The sequence below is a fragment of the Cimex lectularius genome, unplaced genomic scaffold (genome assembly GCF_000648675.2).
Source record: "Cimex lectularius strain Harlan isolate CLEC.00 unplaced genomic scaffold, Clec_2.1 scaffold114, whole genome shotgun sequence".
Lineage (NCBI taxonomy): Eukaryota > Metazoa > Arthropoda > Insecta > Hemiptera > Cimicidae > Cimex > Cimex lectularius.
Genome location: NW_019392782.1, coordinates 1,420,454 through 1,438,186, shown reverse-complemented (window position 1 = coordinate 1,438,186; position 17,733 = coordinate 1,420,454). Strand labels below are relative to the sequence as shown.

The following is a 17,733-nucleotide window of genomic DNA, read 5'->3' as shown; positions in this document are numbered from 1 at the left end:
ATTTCTTTATAAGTAGATAGAAAGATTGTTAGATAGTTAAGTAGCAATATTTAGATAGGTAGAAAGATATAGGTAGATAGAGAGAAAAAGAAAGAAAGAGAGAGAGAGAGAGATAGATAGTGAGAGAGAGAAGACAATAAGAAAATTATTAAAAATTACTATGTTTTTACTGAAGGAAAATTTAATTAAGGGATTTTGAAAAATAACAAAATAAAAGTGTTTAATTACATAATTTTATTTATTGGACACAATAAATTTTTTAATAAATGAATACCTTCTATATTGTTCTCTGTTAGCTAAAACCTCTGTGCACCTGTTAGGCGTACCTTTATGCCTTAATAAGATTGTCACGAATTTCATAAGGAATTTCATTCTATAGATGTTGCAACGCTGCACTCAGTAGTTGCTAGTCAACTGGATGTGGATGGTGATCGAAAAGCCATCTCTTTTACGCAACCAACATGTGCTCAATGGGATTGAGGTCTGGAGATATTGGGGTAAAGGGCAGATAGGAAATTCCCAGGTTTTCTAATATTGATGAACAACTCTCCCTCATTGTCATCCAGAAATCGAAAATCCTTGCAAATGATATCCCTGGTTTGAGGGATGCATTCCTTGAAAATTTCTTGGAAATAACGGACTGCGGTGAAGTTGCCTTCAACAGTATGGATTTATTGTATTTCATTTTATTCATTGTCCGTATTCATTTTTGAGCCGTTTAGATACATAAATAAATAGGTATGTAGATATGGAGATGTACATAAATATGTAGTTTAAAAGTGTGTAAATAGTTTAAAAGATAGATACATAGATAGATAGAAAGATAGATATTGTAGTTAGAGAGAGAGGGAAGAGAGGAAAAGAATAGGAAGAGAAAGAAAATACGAAAATTAAAGAGAAAGAAAAGAATAGAAGAAATAAATAGTTATTTAAGTAATAAATAATATATAGGTAAATAGGTAGATAGATATAAGACATAGAGATAAATAAATAGTTGTAGAAATTGATTCATAGATAGACAAATTACATAGAGAGAGTGAGAAAGAGAGAGAGAGAGAGAGAGAGAGAGAGAGAGAGAGAGAGANGTTATATATATATATATATATAGAGAGAGAGAGAGAGAGAGAGAGAGAGAAAGTAGTTCGGAAATATTTTTAGTTTTCAGCTTTTCATACCTCAAGCCGACAGGTAAAATTGTACGACAAGCCCCATTTATAATTAGAAATTACAAATAAATGACGAATCTAATTCTTTTCGTAAATTCCATCATCTCCGTGAATACCAGGATACTAACGAAACAGAAAAACAACAAGAAAACCTAACAACAAATGGGAAAATTGATTTCTCATAGGTCGTAAATACTGTGAATGTCTTCGTAAAAACCGATTTTTCAAAATGGTCATAGATCGCTTAGAATGTAATTCATCCTATTGTGTAAGTTGGGTAGCAATAAATTAATCCCCCAACTGTTGCCGTGGTTATTGATTCTTCTGGAATTTATCGCCTGTGCCATTTCAACGGTGCAAAGGGAAAGAATTAACAACGATTCGAAACGGTTCTAATAACATTAGGCCTTGTACATCTCGCTCCTTTTACTTTCCTCCATTTCCTAACTATATTTTATTATACGTTGAAACGGATTTCATTAAATACTTTCCCCGGAGGAGCTCGGCTTTCGCGGGCGGCCTCGGCGCTTCTGGAAAAACTGTTGCGAAAAGGCGTTGATTGAATTATTGCCTTGGTCATTTCATTAGGAACTTGCTGGATTTAACATCGCCGGCACGCACTCTCTTTCAATATAGGAAACGAATCACGGCCGAACCGAGGAAGGCGGCCATATTTAATTACGCCCTATCACATCCGGTTCACTAGAGCGTCGATCATCCCTTAAATCCTACATCCTCTTTTAATCATCACGTAATCCAAAAACACCCAAGAAATTGACATTGTCAACAAACGTACCAATGGTTTAAATATTTGGTAACTCTTCCCTTACAAATGTCCTTTTTGCGTTTTATTTAAAAAATTCTTTACTATATTTAGTTTGTTTTGTGAACATGTTTTCTAGAACATTAATCAGTTTTCTATATTTATATTTGTAATTTCTGTCGTTTAAGTGTCGCGGGCTAGGAGGCAGACACCTTTATAATACTTTGTTCTTATTATTGTCTATTATTAAAAGTCTATAGGCTACGCCGAGATTCGAACCGACAATTGCTAACGTGGCAGATAAGAGCGGGACCCTAACCACTCGGCCATAAAAAATTCTAAAACTAAGTGAAAATATATAATACTATTTTTAAAATAAACTACAACTAGTGTGGTTATAGAGCTTTCGTTTCCATTTATTAATTGAATACATTGAAGTCATCAAAAATTCTAAAAATAATGAAAATGAAGATATATGACAAAATGAGCGGAAAACCTAACATTGCCAGACGGTTTCAAATGGTCAGCGACAATAGAAATTTTTGAAGTAAGGGCCACCCCATGATTCAAAAAGAAGCCTAGTGTACTGATGGATAAAATAATGAAAAAGGTCAAAATACACACTAGTAGAATCCTGAACTTATTGGAACTACATTCCAAGCTGAAGTCTATGTAATCCAACTCTGTGCGTAGAAGCTGCAACAACAAAACCACTAAATATTGGGGCGGGAAGTTTTTCCTTACGTTTTGACAGTCGGTCAGCTGTAAAAGGAATTTTACCACCATATTAGTCCAGGTATGCAAAAATTGCCCAATGGTTCTTGGGTAATAGATCACAGTTACCTTGAATTTAGTTCCGGGACATGGAAATTTATAGGCATACCAACTAATCCGAGAGTTAGAAATATGGTCCAAAATACACTTATTATTTACTTAAATCGATGGTTACAAACTTTACACCCAAGCACACGAATCATCGCTCTACCACATCTGAGTAGCTCGAGATAAAAAGGAGTTTTGGCCAATCAGCGCTGTGCGCACTCGCGGCCTACCCTCGAGCGCGCGACGTGAATAAGGGTCGTATAATATAAAACAACGAAATACTTAAAAATGCACATATAAATAATATAATATAAAAGAGCCAAAAACCAATCAAATCATCTAATTTTGTGTGATGCCGCAACAGTTAAACCCTAACTAATAATACAATTGACTTAAGGAAAGGGAAGTGGATAACCAAAAGAAGTATCTTTTCACACGCCATAGCAAGACCCAAAGATTTATTTTAAAAATCAGACAACAAGAATGATTTAAAACAAAAAAGGATGGAAAAAATGATTTTCTGCTTGACCTCGATGTTCCACAAAGGTCAGTCCTTTTCATCGCCTCAAACAGAAGAGAGCGCCTAGTCCTTCTATTGTCGGATGTCCGAGGTACCATAAGTACACGATTAGGACCATATACGCAAAAAATTACCACCGCACTTCTGTCGCTGAGTCTAGTATTTAGGCAGTTATTAGGTCAAAATGATATTGACCATTATGTTCCGTTACAAATTTCTTTTTGGCCACAATATGTTTCGGTGTGTTTACAAGAAAAGCTCATTTTCTACTGTATGGTCTTAACCATGTGGTTCGTATTCCTGTGAAAAATTTCAGCCTTGCTTTCAACTTTCAAAAATGGTCACTGTGATGATATTTCATGATGGTTATATGTTTTTAAAATACTTGCGTCATGAAATTGCTTAAGACAGACATTGAATATAAAAATAACAACCTTGTGTTCCTTTGAAATTATCTAAATTCTTTTCATTCTATCCTAATTTTCGATAACGTTCTTCATTTATTCTTATTAAATATTTCATAGATTTTTCCCTTTGATAAGTATTGAATTTTTCACACACTTTGCTTATTTTATACATCTTTCGATCCTTGGATTGGTCTTAGGACGGTTACCATGTCAGGCATCAAACTAGTGTGAAGCGGAATAATCGGAAATCGACAAAGTGTTGGAGATGTCGACTTTCGCTTTGCCCTGGGCTGATAAACAGTTCAAACAGTATTTGTGAACCTTTTAGGAAGCCATAAAAATTTCCCAATAAAAAGAAGTCGTTCAAAATGTACCAAAACGTTTAAGGTTGGCTTCTATTTATATTTAGCACAGATTGTACGACAATCCAACCTTTTCTGATTTTTTGAACGAGGTTTGAAATAAGTTTAACTTTACATATAGTTAAAATTTAATTTAAAAATGAATATTATTCAAAAATCCTTTGACATCTATATATAAAGTCTATCTATATATAAGTAAGACATGTAAAGTTAGATTTTACAACCACATACTTACCATCGGAATGGAAAATGTTCCTTCATCTGGATAATTCAAAGCCTTAAATCCTCATAACCTTCCATTATCCTTTCGTCAAATGAGATGATTGTCTATAATCCTTCCTTCTATCCTGCAACCATAGTCTTAATCCTAATTTTGGTTCAAACGTTCTCATTCCTTTATTCACCAAGGCGTTGTAGACATATCGCTCTTTTTTTCATTGAATTTTTTTAAAGTAACGAACCTTTTGGTCGTTATGTCATATTCTAAATAATTCAACGCTCACAATTACTCATTTCAATCCCATTCTCGCTAACAAATACTCGTTTCTAACAATCCAGTCATATTACTCACCCTGCTTTTTAAGACGTATCGACTATCCCTAAACTTTGCTATACATTTTAATCTCTTTTAAAAACGCAAATCTTTTTCAATATTTTTCTGTCACCTAGAGCCTCCGATATTGAATTTGCAACATCATACATTTTCCTGTTATATGAGTACAAATTATTACGAGACTAAATGTGAACAAGACTCCTGCACACACCAAATGCTGTTTAGGCGGTGTGGTCTATGCTCTGCCTTGTACCACGTCTTCTCTTTGTTTATTCATAATTATGTGCACCAGACCAATGTATTCTTAATTGTCCTTATTTTGTTATTCGGTTATAATATTGCCGCTTGTGTTGTCGGTTGCCAACGCTGGTGTATCTTTTTAATTTTGCGTATCAATCTTCTAGCATACCTATCATTTATCACATTCATATTGGCCTCTTACTTTAAAACTAAGTTTGCCAAGATATCGCCCTTAATTCCCATATGACCTGGTGCTCATAAAAATGTATATTTTGACCTTTCTACCTGAAGGTTGGATATGATCAGGTGTATGTCTTGGACAATTAGGTGATTAGAACATGTTTGCCTCAAGGATAACTAAGAATTTCATGATTCCTGTTAAGACTGCAGTACCACACCCGTGTTGAATCTGAGCGAGTATTGTTGATTATTTTGGTAATGATTCGGAGATCGTGAGACGGTAACGAAACACCACACATTATTTATATATGTAAACAGGTGATTAATTATTAATGGTGGAATTATCGAACCAGCAGAGGGTTGTTGGTATACAATGGGAATCATTGACCTATAGACCAAACTTATTTCTTTACTCATTAATCTGAACTGTTACTCTGGAAGCAAATCTCTTGTCATATTTTAAAATCCTTCTTAAACAAACAGAGCACTCTCAAGTAAACTATATCGCAGTAACCTAAGGAAGTCTCAGATGCAACTGGCATGCAATATACAACATAAATATTTCTACCCTTTCGGAAACTATCCTTATGTGGAATATACTGCGATTTTTCTGTGATAAACAAGATAAAGATTCGTCAATCAGAAACCTGCAAATACACAATCACATTCTAAGAGCCGTGGTTCAAGGTTTGGAAAACGACAATAACTTTAGAACAATGTCACCCAACAAATCACTGGTTTCATCCGTACAGCTAATGTCCGAAACCGCACACCCGACACAAACTTCTTCGGACTTCTCAGCAGACTACTGTAAAAACGGTCATACGGCATCGAACTTTCGGATTCAACCAAACGTTAAAAAATCCTAAAAATCCATCGAACAATCGTCAATGATTTTTTCTGTCTATCCAAAAATTTCAATACGAAACTCCTTTAATATCCAATATTATGTCCTTAATGTAACGAAAAACAGCTACAAGATGTTGCACAAACCCTGTGTCTGAAACCTTTCATCCTGCACCCTTCCAGATAACTCTCCCTTAAGATTAAAACATCGGAGGCCTTGCGAACTCCTGAGAAACAGTCAGGGTGATTAACGCCAATTCACACAAATTAGTACTATTGATACATTTGTTTTTCTCTTTTACTATCTCATTAAAAATAATATCGGGTTGTCCGGAAAATAATGCAGGATTTTAAGTTTTCATTAAAAAAAATCTATATAAAATATTCTGTTTACGTTTACAGGATTACTCNTTATTTTGATTAAAGAACATTGCTTTAAAGTAACTAGTTTCTTTTTTTTTGTTTAATACCAAAATCCTGCATTATTTTCCGGACAACCCAATAAAATAAATAAATAAATATTTTTTGTTTTATTATATATTATGCTGTAAACTCTATTTAGTGAGGTACAAAAATAAGTATAAACTAGTAAATTATACTATTGCAAGTTTCAGGAATACAGTTTTTCTAATTTTCTATTGATATTTACAGCTACAGTTAGGAAATGTATACAAAAAATAGACAAAATTACTTATTTAGAGTAAAAAAGAACTGAAAACTCGAACAAGTCTATGCAAATTAGTTTCGCTGTAGTAAGAAAGTTCTATAATGTCAATTTTTATAGAGAAAAGTAGAAGAAATGAATTTCCTTTTATAATAAGAGAATCGATTAAAGAAAAAGGAGAGCTTGCTTTTGGTGAAAAACGTCTACAAATCATTTTAATTAACACAGTCGTGACATTTACGAAGCAGTTTGAAAGAGATAGGAGTATAATAGGGAAGATACGAAGATAATATAAAGCCTTATTTGGATGAAAATTTACATAAAACTTTCCTCCTAAATTACTAAATTTGGTGAGAAACCAATTCAACTTAAAAATTCAAACAATAATTCTTCTAATTTTTAATTCAATTTGATACTCGAACGAAGCACAGGCGGACGAAATTTAGCGCTAAATCTAAATAACCCGCTTAAACGGACTTTTTTCATTCAGAATTTACACAAAGTGAGGGACAAAGGTGGTCGCGTAATGTTTTTAAGTCCGGCCGGTTGATTTTCACGTTGGTGAACGCGTGTTTGCTGCCGTTTTGTCCTCGTTAGGTTCAAAGTGGATCCGGCCTCTAATCATGACCGGACTTCGGACTTTGAAAAATATAAATCTACTGTCCCCAGCGATTCATCCAATCCAATCAATCCTCAGGTAGATTGTGATAAACCTCTGGAAGATTTAGTACTGCCAGACCTTTAATCAGTTTTAGCCTTACATTTTCCAAAAATCAAGTGCTAGCTCAAACACCAAAATATTCTTTGTTACCTCATAATGCGTTTTAAATTTTAATTGTATTTTTAACTACATAGGTTAGTTTGAATAATGCTTCGAAGGACAGTAATAGTAAATATTGGAAATGTAAGATTTATCTCTTTCTTTTGTGTCATATTGTAGTAAAAAATAAAATAGATGTGACATCTAACATTCTACATGGCCCATCCCTTCTTCTAAATATAGTTTTGTGATCTGCAAATAGCCCAAAGCTTAAGAAACTCAATATTGAAAACCTAAGCAAATGGGAAGAAATCGAAGTAAAAACGTCCTTTTTTGAATTTCAACCCCTTGGATCAAATAACGAAAAGACTAGATAAGGTCTTAACGTTAAAGTAAGGAGTCGGCTTCTTCCAGGAGTAGGAATATTATGTAAGGGCATGTTTTCCGTTTCTGGATATCTGCACCGGTTTGTTCCGCTGCTTCGAGTACGTATGCATCTGGATTTTCGTTGGTTTTAAACGTATACTTCGGGACCTATTTCGTTTGATTTACCTGATATTTTCTGAAATTTTGAAACACGTGGAGAGACCGACACCATCATGGCGTCAACCGTCTGATAGAACAAATCACTCATGATGCGAACACAACGTAATCCGCAATGTTAATTAAAATTTTCCGATTTCGTTTCCTGGGTTACATTTTTAATGGAACTAAGAACGTATTATTAACCTACTGTCTTATGGATCTTCGGTTTTGACGACGACGCAAAATAGTTTAGGAATAATCGAACTTTCCCTGGGAAATTTTTTTTTTTGCTTTCTTGCTACTCCTCTAGCCTGTGTGCCCTGATATCCAAACAAATTTATTCTATTGCTCTTAAAGTCTGAACTGAATAAATAGGATGTACACGGCCTTGATCTTAGTAGACCTTGAAGAAGAAGAGTCACCTTATTCAATAGTCTTCAGGCTTAGTGGGGCTAAAAGCCGATGGTTGACAGGAACCAATCGCAGCTGGATGACCTGCAAGAAGGGCAGGCTTTAACGAGACAAATTGCAGGTTATTCAATACCACCAGGTTATCACCGCTAGGGCTTATAGGAAATACGTCTTGAGAAAGGAAGTATTAAACAAAATATTGGATCTGAATATTAAAGGGTAATAAATTAGATTCGAACAGCCATGTGTATTTGATACGGTGTAGTTTGGGAATGAACTCCTCCAAGCATGCTATTAAATTACATTAACATAGCCCCAGAGTATTTGGTGTTTAATGGAGTTATTGATGAAAGAGTGTGGTACTACCATTCATGTTAATAAATTACACCACATAAATCAGTCTTCATTCACACTGCTCAAACGAACCCGAAATTCTTCGGGGTGATTCTCTAAGAAACCCATCCATCCATTCACGCTAATAAATTACACTCATACACTAGATTTCATTTACATTATAATTGAGGAAGGAATTCCTCACTCACTTTAACATATTACATAGATACTTTACTGATTACTGAATAAATTTATCGTATTGTGTATATTAAATACCACAGGGAGAAGGAAGCTCATGTTATTAATATAGCTGTCCCATTTCATAATAAATATAATAAAATAACAAGAGTTCTGTAATGACCCAAGTGTTTCTATGGGCAGATCTTCACTGAGGTTATTCCGTTTATCCAGTAATTATATATGTTTATCTTTTCCTCCTCAAAACGACCTCGAGCTCCCCAAGACCCTTGTTACATCTGAAGACTAGATAGTGCTGGCTCAAATTCGGTTTTTCTAGATTCAGCTATAACAGTCAGATAGGTGCTCTAACAATGTTATTTTATGTACGGGTGGCTATCGTAAGACACTCCAACTTTTTTATTTTTTTTTGAGTTGCGAAAATACAAATAATAATAACCAATCAATGTGATAGGTAACTATAGCTCTATAAATTATATCAAGTCATAATAATTTGAAGCTTTTTTTGCGTTTCCATTTCAACAAAAATTACACATGTTTATTGAACCTTGAAAGATTTGCGATACATTAGTCCACTGTAATGAGGAAAGCAGCTAAACATCCATGATAATCATCATAAGAATTGGGACAATGCCATTATCTGGCATGATTTTCCTCGGTTGAACCGAATCTGTCCAGGTTGCGGCTTAGCCTACCTGCGCGCGCTGCTGAACGGAAATTAAATCGCAGGATTCGTGAAGGGGGAAGTTCATTAGGAACTAGTTAACGTAATTAGTAAGAGTGTCTACTTTCACGGGGTTAGATTCATCGTTAATGCTGTATTAATTTATGCTCATCTTAACGTGATAATGGCCCTGGGAGAAATCTCAAATTTCCACACGCTAGCTTAGCATGGAATAATCGGGATTAACTGTATATATGTGTTAGTTATTAAAAAATAATAAATTGGGTTAAAAAATACATTTTAAAGTTTCCTTATATATTTTCTAATGTTTATAAATAACAATAAAATACATAGTGTGTGATTACTGACAGATTTGACTGCCCGTACAGTCCATATATTAAATTATGTGTTAAAAAAATATTGTAGCATATTGATAAAAGTAATATTAATCTAAAATCGCACTATTGCGTCAAACTATAGATGTTTATCTTTCATAGATAACTATAATATTTTACAGAAAAAAACTCCCCTTTTAATGTTCAGCTTAAATTAAAATTAAGTGCAGCCGTTAGTGTTACGAGAACGGGGAACCCCCTCACCTCAGCGACGACGTCGTAAAATAATTTACCCTTTGGAATAACACTCGTAAAAATTTGATGATTTTTTTATGGTCACGGCTCCCAAAGGAGAATCCCAGCCTGGTTTTTACATCGGTTTCTACTCCTTCGACATCGTAAACTAAACGGATTATCTTCGAATCTCGCGTTATTTTGGGGATTTCATCCCCAGTGGGATTCCGTCCTGGCACGTAACACTAGAGGTTACGAACTGCTGATTAAAAACATCAACACATCCTGTGAAGGATATTTATTTTTTATATATAATGAAAAAAAAACATTTAAAAAATCATATTAAATCATATCAAATAGATATGCTATTTGATAAAAAAATGAGTACGTACAGCATTGTAGATAATTTTAGGCTAAGTAAATTGCATTTGCCATCTCCAAACCTTTTTTTTCTAGGATGTTTTTTTCCTTGTTGCATTTTATTATTTCTACTTTATTTTTGTGACGTTACAGCCAACTTAAATTCACATCATTTAACCTTTGAATATTAAATATACCGACTCTTTCGTTTGTCTATACAGTTACCAGCCTCTGTTCATTTGAACTTCGTTAGATAAGGAGACAAATAATAAACTCACAAAATTTACGTACATAAAAACATTTATCAATTTAAAACAAGTCAGTCTAAGTCAGTGTGTGTGGGAAAATTGAAAAAGGATCTCCACCATTCAAGCTTATAAATTACTAATTATTCAGAAATCGTGAGATGTGGTCACGATTTCTGAATAATTATCGATTAACTGTCACTAATCACCACACTCATCAGAATTCATTCAATTCTCAAGAGAACTCGATCTTCCTCAAAATAATGAGGGAGGAAAACCCTAAACATATAATATAAATGTATAAATCTAGAATGTAGTTAGTTGGGTTGGTAGCATTGACTCAGAATACTCGATATTTCAGAAGGTGATTGGAGAAGAAGCCCCTCTATTCACGCTAATAAGTTACGTTCACTCTATCCAAGAGTATTCGATATTCGTCTTGCTGAGTGGGGAAGAACTCCTTCCATTGACGCTAATAAATTATCTTCGCGCACACCAGTCTTTCTTTATACTGCTTCAACATTTGACATTCCTCAGGTTAATTGGGGAAGTAACACCTCCATTCACGCTAGTATATTACATTGATACCACTCTAGACTATTCGACATTCTTCATTGGAGAAGAAACCATTCCATTCACGATGATAAATTTCATTCTCACTATCCAAGTGCATTCGATATTTTTCGGCGTGATTGAATAAGACTCTATTCACGCTAATAAATTGTATTTCCACTACTCCGAGAATTCGATAGCCCTCGTGATTGAGGAAGAATTTGTTACATTCACAATAATAAATTTGGTTCACATTATCTATGAGTACTAGATATTCCTAGAGTTCATTAGGACAGAAATCCCATCGTTCACTCGAATAAATTACGTTCCACTAATTACGGAGTATTGATCTTCCTCCTTCGGGACTAACTCTTTTCATTCACGCTAAAAGATTACAAGAAGTATGTTTATATATAGGATAAGTACATTGAGACAAATAACTTCTCAGCCTCTTCATTTAAGCCAAAACCGACAAATATATACTACAGCTCATATTCTAATCATTCGTACCTTAGTACATGAACCCATATATTCTCGCTAATAAATACATTCGTTCCAAGAAGTATGTTTATAAGCAATTTAATGGACCTAAGACGAAAAATATTAACCCAAAAAACTGAAATTATCTGTTTACCTTTGATATTTGGACAGATGTTTACAGTTCTTTTTGTAAATGGTGAGTAGAAACACCTCCCGAAAATTTCGACGCTTATAGCCAGTCACCCTGTATGAAGTTTAAAATAATTATCACCTTGATCTACTTCTGTGTTCCACGGCAGGGGATAGGTCGTGCGGGATGTGTCAATGCTTTTTGTTTACTCACTTAAATCTGTAAATTCCATTTTGATGTCCTCCGTGGTGATAATTTCCCTATACGGGCACTATGTGGTTGCATACCGTGCATTCTGGTTTGCCCTTTATTCATTTAGGAAATTAAATGTAATTAAATCCTTCATAAAATCATAATAAATAATAATAAAAACGTTTTCCATTTTTAACTATCCTAAGATATTTTTTCTTCACACTTTCCATTTAAAAAATAAGTTTTAAGTTTTAAATTAAAAAGTCTGTTTGACCGACAATCTACCATATCAAGAAATATTAGACAAAAAAATTCCATCGGAAAAGTATTTTTCTCTCCAGTATGTAGGTCATATGTATTCAATGTAAGGAAGTACTAAAGCCTTTACTCTACAAATGAGCTCTTCGTATGTTAAATAACTCAGTCTCATCTACATTCACCACTCAGATTGCTTTTGTACCACCCCTTCGCCACTGTGCCTGACTCTTGCGTATTTTCTAGGTTCAAATGAAATTTCCTCGCAACTTAAATGCCCTCGGGGTTTGGAAATAGTTGAATTAACGTGATGCAAAATTATATCTTATAATGCCATTATTGCATCAAAAGTGATAAAAGTTTTGGTTTAAATTTGAATAATTTCGTTCTCTATTTATTTAATTTGTTCAAAATAGAAATACAAACTGTACAAAAATTTTCGTTTATTAGCGACCGAACATTATATGAAGAATGTGTAAACTTCGTGAACGTTGATGGAGCTATTTGCAAGCAATCGAGTTCACCGACGGTTTGAAAGTGAAGGGGAATGGGGATGAGCAAAGCGTTGCAATAAAAACAATATTCCTCTGAGGTCAAGGGTTGCCGGCGAATTGGCCTCCTCTTGTTATTGTAATACACTTCAGCATATTTTGCTCCTCACCCCTTTCCTTTTGCGTTAGCCTTTCCATTTTCCGACGCCCCGCCACGGTCAAAATAACCCTACCCCGTTCCGCTGCCAACTTATTAACTGTACTTTGCCGAGGTGCCTTTCCAGGACTTGCTTATTGATTCCTACTCACCACGACCACGGTTTGGAAAAACAAGGGATCATATATGTCCCTTGGATATTTTGGAAGGGGTGGAATTGTTAAAGGCGTAAAACCGATGCTCTTTTCCTTTACCCCATCACGAATTTCAGCCAATCGATAAAATATTTTCATTCATAAACTATCTTTCAAAATTGAGACGTCTATAACTTAGTGTTTTATATAGTATATAGTATATACGATATATATACTCGCGCGCGCGCACACTTTGGAAGGATGGAGTTAACGTTCTCATTTCTTGGTGTACTCTATTAACCACGCTTGAGTACACGATACTCACTAGTAAAGACTGACCAGATACGGGTTCAACATATCAAGTATTAGTCTATCACCCAATATCATGTATAGATTGATGAGTATTTGTTATACTATCAAAAACCCCAACATTCTTAACATTTATAATAATAAATACGTTTAATTTGTGTTCGTACACATCATAGAAAACGAGTACACAGTGCAATCTCACCTTTCTTGTTTTGATCTTTCCGTTTACTCACCTTGTCTGATTTATTTACCGGTATTTTATATCTGCTTATTTTCTCTCTCCCTCCCTCCTTCTATCACACACACTCTTTTCTTTCTCTCTAGCTTTCCCGATCTCTATCATTCTCTCTTCCTTTCTCCGTCTCTCTCTGTTACATCTTTTAGTTTTATGAAGACTATCACGTTCATTATTTCTTTTTCCCACATTGCTAGTATTATATGCTTTACCAGCCAATCTTTCACTCTGTCTGTATCTGTCTCTCTCTCTTTCTCTCCTTCTTTCTTTCCGTTTATTTCTCTCTATCTCTATCTGTCGTTCTCTCTCTCTTTCTCTTTCTTTCTCACGATAGACATTGATAAAATCGATAGATAAATATATAAATCGGTAAATAAATTGTTAAATCAATAGATAGATTTAGATAGAAAGATGGATAAAGAGAGAAAGAGTGACAAAGAGAGATAGAAAGAGACGGAGGGAAAGAGATTGACGGAGAGAGAGATAGATAGATGGAGACAGATGGAGTGAGAGAGAGATGGAGAGAGAGAGAGAGAGAGAGCGAGAGAGAAAGAGAGAGAGAGAAAAGAGAGAGGTAATTGGGAAATAAAGAATAAGATACTGGGCGAAATAGTGAAAGAAAATAACAGAGGTAAATTGTGCAAGAGAAAAGTGTATATAATGATAAGAGAGGGCATAATGCCTTCGAATAAAACACCGCCGCTGTATATATTTCTTACACCTTCTTACTGTGTAAGATTGTCTTTTTTAAGGAAATGAAGGGCAGGGTAGAAGAAGAATTATCCACGAACGGTATGGGCCTAGCGTACTTCGAGAATATAGCCTTGGTATTCTGCTATCCTCGCATGGGCCTTTTTGAACGAATCCCGGAATGGGCGATTATACTCTGCTCAATTGCCTCCTTGATTCTTTTGTTATGATCATTCTTTATCCGACTTTCCTGTTTTTGTCACTGTTCTTTCATTTCATCACGTCGTTTTAGTGGTTTGTGTAATTTTAGTTTTTTTCTCAACAGCTCAAGCCTACTAACAGTTTTAACCATAATAGCTGTTATAATATCAACGTTTTCATTTTTGTTTTGTTTTAAATTTATACGTTTCGATTAGAACCGTCAATTTGTTAATAAATGTTAAAGCAATATTTTGTTTTCTTTCCAACATACAACTTGTCAGTGTTGGTACTCTCTCTGCGTGCTATAAAATATCTATAATCCATTTATTAATATAATACGCGAAACAGTTTTGAATTGTAACCTTGGAAAGATATTGTTTCCAAATCCTTAACAATGTTAGGAAGTTTGATCGCAAATATAACTTGGTGATTGCCGATAGCGGGATTGATTGGCTCCTAACTGTTTGACGACTTTGAGTATAATGTACAAATCAGCAATCCAGTTCCAAGATCCGTATAATTCAACGACGTTCGTCAATAATCCTGATTTGTCTAGCCATTGTTTGAGAATATAATTCTTAAATTTTTACTCTAATAGAAGAACAGAAATTATGTTAAAAATAAATGAAATAAAGATTTACTCCGATTTTATTTTACAAGGCGCTAATGTAACTCCGTTATTGTTTTCTGCAATTATTTTTGAACAATTCCAATTTCAACATGATATAAATATTATAATGACAAAAACAAATAAATGAGAAAATATAAGAGAGAAAATACTACTAAAATACTTTTCTACGTCGAAACCAATACCATGTTTTTAAAGTTATTTTTCGTACTTCTATTTTATTAGAGACTTTATATTTAAATCGCACTAACCATAAATCAGATAATCTATTTAAGAATATAGATTTGGGCCAAGAACATGTTAGAAAGCAAAACACATTTGTATAACAATACTGAAAACGAAGAATAACCGCATTTTAACGGAGTCTGCATGTTTCCGTCATTACTTCATTTTCTTTAGGTGGTAATGTTAAAAAGCAATGGCTAATAAAGTGAACTATTGTCCTCAAATCTAGACGGCTAATAGATAATAATTTTTTGGCGGTTCGGTGAATTTTGTTTCAAACCATCATAATTAAATACTTTTGATTAAAAATACATATAGAAAATACAAATACAAAATACAAACAATACAATTATGATAAAAAATACATATAGCTTGAAGTAGATTAAGATTGAAAGTGTATGTGAGAGAGAGAGAGAGAGAGAGAGAGAGAGAGAGAGAGANGAGAGAGAGAGAGAGAGAGAGAGAGAGAGAGAGAAAGAGTGAGAATAAAAACGAAAGTAAAAGTAAGACAGAAAGAAAGAACAAAATAAACGAGAAAAAGAAAGAGCGAAAGGTCACACATACTTTTGAATTAGATTGAACATTTCATTTATAAAAGCTAGCAAAGTTAGGTCTCACGGACTTTCTTACCTTTTACGAGCATTCGTACAAACAAATAAAGTTTACATAATACGTATAATACTAGTATATTTTTTTTACTTTTACATATATTTTTTAATATGTGGTGATTAGTGACCGTTAATCGATAATTATTCAGAAATCGTGAGATGCGGTCTGGTGTGATGTAGGTTTCAGAAAAACATTTTATTTATCTTGCCAACGTTTCGATCTGTATTGAGATCATCTTCAGGGCCTGGGATTTACAAACATTGTTTAAATTTAACAAATACATTTAGGATGTGGAAAAGTGAATTTATACAAAACAAAATATATTTTTCATAAAATATTTTTTACTTTTCCACATCCTAAATGTATTTATTAAATATAAACAATGTTTGTAAATCCCAGGCCCTGAAGATGATGTCAATAAAGATCGAAACGTGGCATGATAAAGAAAATGTTTTTCTGAAAGCTACATCATACCAGACCGCATCTCACGATTTCTGAATAATTAAATTTTTTAATATTGATATTGTACAGAGTACGATTGAACTTAATTTAATGAGAGAAAAGTTTTTAAATGTTACATATAAATATTTTCAGACTTACATGATTTTGCAACATCGAGTAAATTGTTGTAACGTTTTATAGATTTAGGAAAAAATTAATTATTAGAACAGTGTTTACGACACAATAGCATTTCTAATTGCAGTTTGAAAAAATGTAAAAAAATTTTTAAACTTTAAAATGAGAAACAACAATGAGAGAGATAGATCAGAGAGAGATAGACAAAAGAGAACAAAAAGGTATAATGGTTTTTGTTTTGTTATTATGTCATGAAAAATAGTAAACATTTAGTATTTTAACTAACTATGAATTTTTAAACTGGATCAATTACAATATTTGGCATAAATTCTTGGATGATAACGTAGAGTACAGACATAGCACATATTTACAGTGACATGTAACTTACGAACATTTTTACTAGAAATATTAGAATTTCTGCAAACCCATAAGTTATATTTGGAAGCATTCCTGCATTAGAAAGCTATACTTTATCGATAAATTAATTTTTTTTTAATTGATATACAATGGAATGTATTTGGCTACAACCTTTTTCAATACGTGTATTCCAGGTTGAATATTTACTACTATTATTAAGTCTAGAATTTTTATTTCGTTGTTTAACATTAATATACCTTCACCAGCTTTGATTTCTACAATATTATCCCTCTTTAAATTTGTAAACTGTTTGGCCCTAATACAATAGCTTTACATTTGTAATATTAATTGATAAACCATGATCATCGCTCCAATTTTTAATGTTTTTATGTGGCTAATTAGTTTTAATATGTTTTCATTTATATGTGATAACTGTGATTTTTGATATATATTCAGGTCATTGGTATACATACAAAACTGGCAGCTAGTAATTTCATAATATATTCTATTTATTTACAATAAATAACAAACGAAAAGATAATCAATTAAACCGGTAGTGTAGACACTTGTGGGACTTCACAATTGTTAAACATCTAATTAGAATAATTGTTTTTTGAATTTTTTACACATTGTTGCCTTGGAAATGTAAGATCTAAACAGATTAACAGCATTACCTGATAGATTAATAGATCTGAGCACTGAAATGAGTATATCACGGTCAACACTGTCAAAGCCCCGTTATGATAAATGGAAAATAAAATAGTAATTTTTTGATCATTATTACCGGTTTTTAGGTCATTTAAAATTTTTATTAAATATTCAGTGGTATTCTTCTTCCGGTATCCAGCTTGAAAGGTGTGAATAACATTATTACATTCAACAGATTGATAGGTTTGATTAAATACTAGTCTAACAAATATTTTA

At 33.4% G+C, this 17,733-nt stretch overlaps 1 long non-coding RNA gene across 1 annotated transcript in view; it reads left to right on the top strand.

The window, feature by feature from the left end:
- The window catches only part of LOC112127212, a 581,355-nt gene that overhangs the window by 82,261 nt on the left and 481,361 nt on the right, over positions 1 to 17,733 (top strand). The window lies entirely within an intron of this gene.